The sequence below is a fragment of the Meles meles genome, chromosome 12 (assembly GCF_922984935.1).
Source record: "Meles meles chromosome 12, mMelMel3.1 paternal haplotype, whole genome shotgun sequence".
NCBI lineage: Eukaryota > Metazoa > Chordata > Mammalia > Carnivora > Mustelidae > Meles > Meles meles.
The window spans coordinates 65,432,703-65,439,450 of NC_060077.1; the positions used below are offsets into that span (position 1 = coordinate 65,432,703).

At 40.1% G+C, this 6,748-nt stretch overlaps 1 pseudogene; it reads left to right on the forward strand.

Annotated features, from left to right (window-relative positions):
• Positions 1–6,437: 6,437 nt before the first annotated feature.
• LOC123954781 lies at positions 6,438–6,538 on the forward strand (annotated as a pseudogene).
• The last annotated feature ends 210 nt before the right edge of the window (positions 6,539–6,748 follow it).

Genomic DNA, 6,748 nt, shown 5'->3' on the forward strand with positions numbered 1-6,748 from the left:
GCAGCAGAAGGTAATACATAAATAGTATATAATAATATATGTAAAATACAGAAAATGATACATATATGTATATATATTTATATACATATATGTATATATATTTATATACATATATGTATATATACAGAAACTATACAAAATATAGTTTCTAAATATATCTAATATGTATATGAAATATTTTCATATTAAAAGTGCTTCTGGGGGCGCCTGGGTGGCTCAGTGGGTTAAAGCCTCTGCCTTCCACTCAGGTCATGATCCCAGGGTCCCGGGATTGAGCCCCACATCGGGCTCTCTGCTCGGCAGGGAGCCTGCTTCCCCCTAAATCTCTGCCTGCCTCTCTGCCTACTTGTGATCTCTGTCTGTCAAATAAATAAATAAAATCTTAAAAAAAAAAAATAAAAGTGCTTCTGCTTAGCCTCATGGATACAATGCCTGATGGATACAATGTAATAGCATTGTTACAATCTAAATACCTAATTGTTAAAAAAAGTTATCACTTGTTAGTGAAATAATGTCTCTGGGAGCACAAGACTGGTTGGTAGATAAATCTAAATAAGCTCCTTCTGTCTTAGGGTAACACAACCAACCTTGGTTTTAGCTAGAGTGGAGGGAGTGATAATTTGGGAGATATAAATAGAAAGATCCTACAACATAAAATGTCCAACATCATTGGAAATATGGGAGCAAATAGACAGATGAAAATGTAATCATATTCATGAAGAAATACTTAAGTACACATAAGAAAAAAACAAACTACTCTCATGATCCATGTACTTCAGAGAACCCGCCAATAGTGAGTCAATCTAGAAATCCATGCGATAGTTACTTTGCTCACAGGTTCCTCAAGTTACTCCTTAGAAGCCAGTTTTCCCATAAGGTGGGTCCAAGGCCAGATTGCGTATACAGGCTTTTGAGGAGGTGCCAGTGTCTGTGTAAGGCAGTGGGAGAGCCGGCCCTGCCGTTGTTGCCCGCAGTTCCTGGTCACTGGCAATCAGCACAGCTGTTGGGGTTCCCCAAGTGTAAAATGGGGCTGCTCTCAGCCCTCAGATTGCTTTTCTCCATCTCCCTGCCCCTACTCCATTCTTTTTTTTTTTTTTAAAGATTTTTATTTATTTATTTATTTGACAGAGAGAGATCACAAGTAGATAGGCAGGCAGAGAGAGAGAGGGAAGCCGGCTCCCTGCTGAGCAGAGAGCCCCATGCGGGACTCGATCCCAGAACCCCGAGATCATGACCTGAGCCGAAGGCAGCGGCTTAACCCACTGAGCCACCCAGGCGCCCCTCTACTCCATTCTTGATTGCCCCTTCCTCATTTCTTTGCTAAAGGTCCCCCTTGCTTGACTGTACTTGCCCACCTAATTTCCCTCAACCTAGTCAACTCAGGCAGTCCTCTAGATCTTTCCTATTCCAGGAAATCTGGCTGCTCACCTCCAGCATCACATCCACTGGCAAATTTCTCAGCTTTCCTGTCAGAATGTCTCCAGAGTCTAATGATTTCACAGCATCTCCACAGACACCATTCTCATCTAAGCCACCACTGTCTCTCTCCTGGTTTGTTTCAGAGAGTCTCAGAAATGTCACTCTGTCTCCTCCCTGCTTGTGGGACAATCTGCAAGATCCCTACCTTCCCAACCTCACTACCTGTCACCTGCTTTTCTACTCCAGTGGCAGTGTCCTCCTCAGTATTCCTCAGACTTGGCAACAAACTCCTGTATAAGGGTCTTTGCAGTCTGTGCTTTCTCTGTCTGGGAGGTTTTCCCTAGAAAACCAAATGGTCAGGGGCATCTGGCTGGCTCAGTTGAAACCTCACGACCATTGCTTCATCTTCTTTAGAGCTATTAGCAAGGTTTCATCTCCCGCCTTCTTGTGTAAAAAACAATAACCTTCCTTGTATCATCTTTTATCACAATATATCTCATCTTCTTTTTTTTAAGTTTTATTTATTTTTTGTGAGAGAGAGAGAAAGAGAACAGGAGTGAGGAAGGGGCAGAAGGAGAGAGAATATTCAACCAGACTCGTGCTGAGTGCAGAGGCCTGTGCAGAGCTAGATCTCACCAGTCATGAGACCAAGACCTGAGCAGAAACCAAGAGTTGGATGCTTAACCAGCTGAGCCGCCCAGGCACCCCAATATATCTTGTCTTTGAACAGAGCATATATATGTGTTGTTTATCTGCTCTCCTGGAATGCAGCCTCCATGAGGGCAAAGGTTTTTTATCTTTTTAAATATTTCTACTATTTACTCTCCCAGTGCTTAAAAGCAGTGCCTGGTGCAGGATAGCCCCATAATAACTAAGTGGTGAATGAAGGACTGTATGAAGGAATAAAGGAATATAGAGTCTTACTACATCTTTCTTACTTCATTGTATTGGAAATAAGACCTTAGACCTCTCAAACATTTAAATATTGAGGAAATTGTGGTCTTACTCTCAGTATAGTTTTCCAGGAAGGAAAATAAGTACACAAGACAATTTGTTACGTCCAAAGTTTCCAGATACCTAATAAATGAAAGGAATATTTTCTGGGATGGTATATGTATTTCCTCATACCCTATCTCATTGCGCTCATTGAGGTAACTGAGAAAGGATGAGAATGAAGTTAGTAGTGAAGGAAATGAGACAAATGGAAACCAAGACCAGGAAAGGGAGGTCAGTGCATATAACTGCAGGCAGATACTGCCCATCCAGCTTTAATTGTTCCGGCTTCAAAGTAAAGAGGGAATATACATCAGCTTAAGATTTGTAGTGTCTGTGAAGACAGACAATAGCAGCCTTTGATTGGCTAGTTTTCCTTACTTGTCCTTATTAAAGCCTTTTACATTATAAATTCTTTCGTCATTTCCTTTTTCCCTGACAACTGGTATGCTCCATGATGGCTACTAAGGTAAATATTTTATCCCCATTGCTGTACACAGTTTGGTTTTAATAAATTTTGAGAACAAAAGAATAAATGAGTGAATGAATGAAGGTTAAATTAAGAGGATAAAGACATTTTAGAAGGTACCTGGTGACTCAGTTGGTTAAGCGTCTGCCTTACGCTCAGGTCATGATCCCAGGGTCCTGGGATCGAGTCCCACACCAGGCTCCTTGCTCAATGGGGAGCCTGTGTCTACTTCTCCTTCTCCTCCCTGATTGTGCTCTCTCTCACTATCTCTGTCTCTTTGTCTCTCAAATAATAAATCAAAATATTTTTTTAAAAGACATTCTAGGGCTTGTGCTGAGACAAGGGTTTCATGAAGCTAGATCAAGTGACTCAGTAGAGGTCAGCTCCAGGTTTGGGTGAATGGTGGGCATATCGACAAGTTGCAAAGATGGTAGAAATATATTGAATAAACCTCAAATAATTAAATTGCTTTCTGCTCTGCAATGCAAGTCTGACCAGTTCAAGGAAAGCTGTGATTCTGAAAGTCAGGATATTGATGTGCCAGATTTTAATGAAGGAGTTAAAGTTAATGAGCATTGTTCTGATTTTTTGAATTCTTGGGTACACTAATGTGTTTCAGTTGCTGAGTGCTCTCTACCCCCCAGAAACAGTGGTCTTGGGCTTAGGATGGGTGTCTGAATCCTAACCCTGACTTTTTTCCTCTGCCTAGCTTGAATTTTGATCATCTTCATTTATTGCTAATTTACTGAAAAACTACCTTCTAGCAAGCATTTTCTAGATATCTGAGATAAAGTGAGAGATCCATACCTTGCCCTCACACAGCTCAAGTTCATAGAGCAATACACAAATAAAGTTGGATATTTGAAACCTTCCTGTAGCCTACGGCATAATTGCTTGGGAAACTCAGTGTCCATCTAGCCACATGACAGTCTACAAAGCTGACTATTAAGTTTAGACTTCAAGCGTTCACTCAGACCCGATCCTCTCAAGGCTGGCATGTCACATCAGGCTCCCCAGGACTCACCATGAGAACCAGCCCCCTGGTCAGGTGTCTTATCATTCAGAGGGTCTTTTGGGGGCAATCCACGCACTGTCCTGCTCTAGATCATTCCCCTGCCTTCCTGGTCTTCTCTTTCTGTTGCTGCAATAGACAGCCTGGTTTTCTGCACTTGAAGAATGGGATGAATTCAGTAGAACTGAGCCCTGATAACACTCAGGAATATGACCCTGAGAAATTATTTCAGCTCTCTAATCCACAGTCTGTAAATAGGAATCATATGCCTTTCTCTGAAGGTTTCTGTGACAGTCAAAGAAGATGAGATATTATTTTATCACAATGCCTGTCATAGGGGCTCCTCTTTTCTTTCTCAGTTCCTGTGAACAGAAGTATGGACAGTAAACAATGCCCAGAGGAGGGAAGTAGAAGCCTAGGAAAATTGAAAGAGTCCCTTGAATTATTAAATTGAAATGATTCCTCTGGAGAGTACCCCTAAGTAAGTTATTGAAAGCAGTAATTTGTTAGTTATATTTGGGACAAAGTGACCTTGGGAAATGTGGTATAGTTTTCATAATCACTCTGGCTTATTGTATTCATTTGACACTTCAAGATATAGTAACCTATATGCTATACAGAAAGAAATTTACAATAACTAAGAATCACCATGACTATTAATTATTTTTAATTCAAGTCTGTCAAGCTTGTAAGCATGTAAAATATTTAGCAATTAAACATAAAATTACAGAGAAAAGCTTCTCCAGAAGAAAAAAAAAGATTATTTCTCTAATTTTGCTTTGAATACTGCCTGTGTGTATGCATGTGTGTGTGTTTGTGTGTTTGAAGAGCACTGAAGTTTGGGGTGTCATTATACTCTTTAACTGTTGATTTGCATTTGAAGTCCTCCAATGTGTGTAGTCTAAAGTGCCAATTTAGTTATATTTTTATTCAGTCAATCCCCCACACTTGCTCACACTTGCTGTTCCTGAGGCTATGAGTCTTTATTAAGGTTATAAAATGCTTCGACCTTCATAAAAGGCACAGTGACTTCCCTTGAGGTCCAAAGCATTAATGATGAGGTGAAATGCAAAATCATTATCTGAGGGCAGCATCTCTCCACCACAGAAGCTATTCAAATCATCCGATTGAAAGGCAAACCTACCCAAAAGCACATAAAGAATTCTCCCTGGCAGTTGAAATATTGGACAAATTGCTTTTCAACCTATGATAGGATGTTAACCCGGTGACGGCCAAATGATGCTGCTGGTTCACTATATTCCACTTCTGTAAGCTGGGTAATTGATGGTCTTTGGGTCCAGAGGTCAAAAGTTGTTGGTGAGTTTGCAATGAGAAACTTTGCTGTGGAAATGGGCCAGGGGTGAGTGTTTATTGCTTGCCAGTGTTTCAGCACCAAGGGCTCTAAGAGGAGAGCTGGGCTTCATTCTGGGTTAGTGTCACATTTGCATTCAAGTGTTCATGAAAACTTGTAAGTGCATCAGTGGAAAATTGAATGCTGACAACATGAGAAAACGTCACTTCTATGAAAACCAGTGTATAAAGACAGGGTCTTACCTCCTTCCCTTCTCAGAGAGTTGTGTGCACCTTTGTCTGTAACACCCATGGTGATGCTGGTAACAAATAAGTGTCTCTAATACAACCAGTCTGTCCATTTCATCCTGGATTTGAGGACTATGTTAAAAAGAGCCTCAAGTATTTGAGACTAGAAAGGCCATGTTGACCCGTATTTACTCTACCTTTGTAAATTGAGACTGATTCATTTTTTGCATGATGAAAACAAGGAGTTCTCCATAAATACATCAAAATCCAAATTCCATATGGTTCTTAAATTTATTATGAAGTGGGTGTTCTTGGGCTTCTATTATGTAACATGGTAATTTATTATATGATATCAGAGATAAAGAATGTTCTGGGTAAATGGGATCTAAAAAATCATCTTGTTCTGGGGTTCCTGGGTGGCTCAGTGGGTTAAGCCTCTGCCTTTGGCTCAGGTCATGGTCTCAGGGTCCTGGGATAGAGCCCCACATCGGGCTCTCTGCTCATCGGGGAGCCTGCTTCCCCCCCCGCCCCCTGCCTGCCTCTCTGCCTACTTGTGCTTTCTCTCTCTCTGTGTGGAATAAATGAATGAAATCTTTGAAAAAAGAAAAAAAAAATCATCTTGTTCTTGGGTTCCCATCTAGTTCCTGAGTCCACAGAGGATCACCAGTCTATAAAGGTAGAAATGTAAGTTGATAATCATGTTCAGAATTTCATAAAAGTTTCTGGAGATCATACATTTACTGGTTGATGTAGGGTTCAACTTTATTTGCTTTTGACTGGCTAGATACCAACTCAGGGCATAAATAACACTGCTATGTGTATTCTCACTGCTATCCAGAAGCTTTGGTTAGTAGTAAAGTAATTTATGAGAAGTACATAAAATCTGGGTTTTCTGTTCAGACTAGCCAACTAAACTTAACGCTTAATGACTGTGTAGTTCTTGATACTGAGGAAATATTTTCTCATATAAACTAGGCATGAAAGCATAAGAAACAGTACTTTCATTTGCTTTTGGCAGTATATACACTGAAATTTGAATGATATAAAGATTAATGTGGCCCCTGAGAAAGGATGCCATGTAAATTCATAAAGCATTCCATAGTTTTAAAAGGAAAGGCTATTCCAACACACAAACTATTTTTGTACTGAAATTTGCTAACTTGAATACAGAATTTTCCTTTTGGCCAATAATCGGATTTCTCTCTAAGTCACCTGGACATTGCTCCTTTCTAAGAAATTGAAACTAGAAACATTGTGACAGTTACGTTGAAAAATAATTGTACTGAAATTAACTATCCTCATTTGGTTTTAATTTT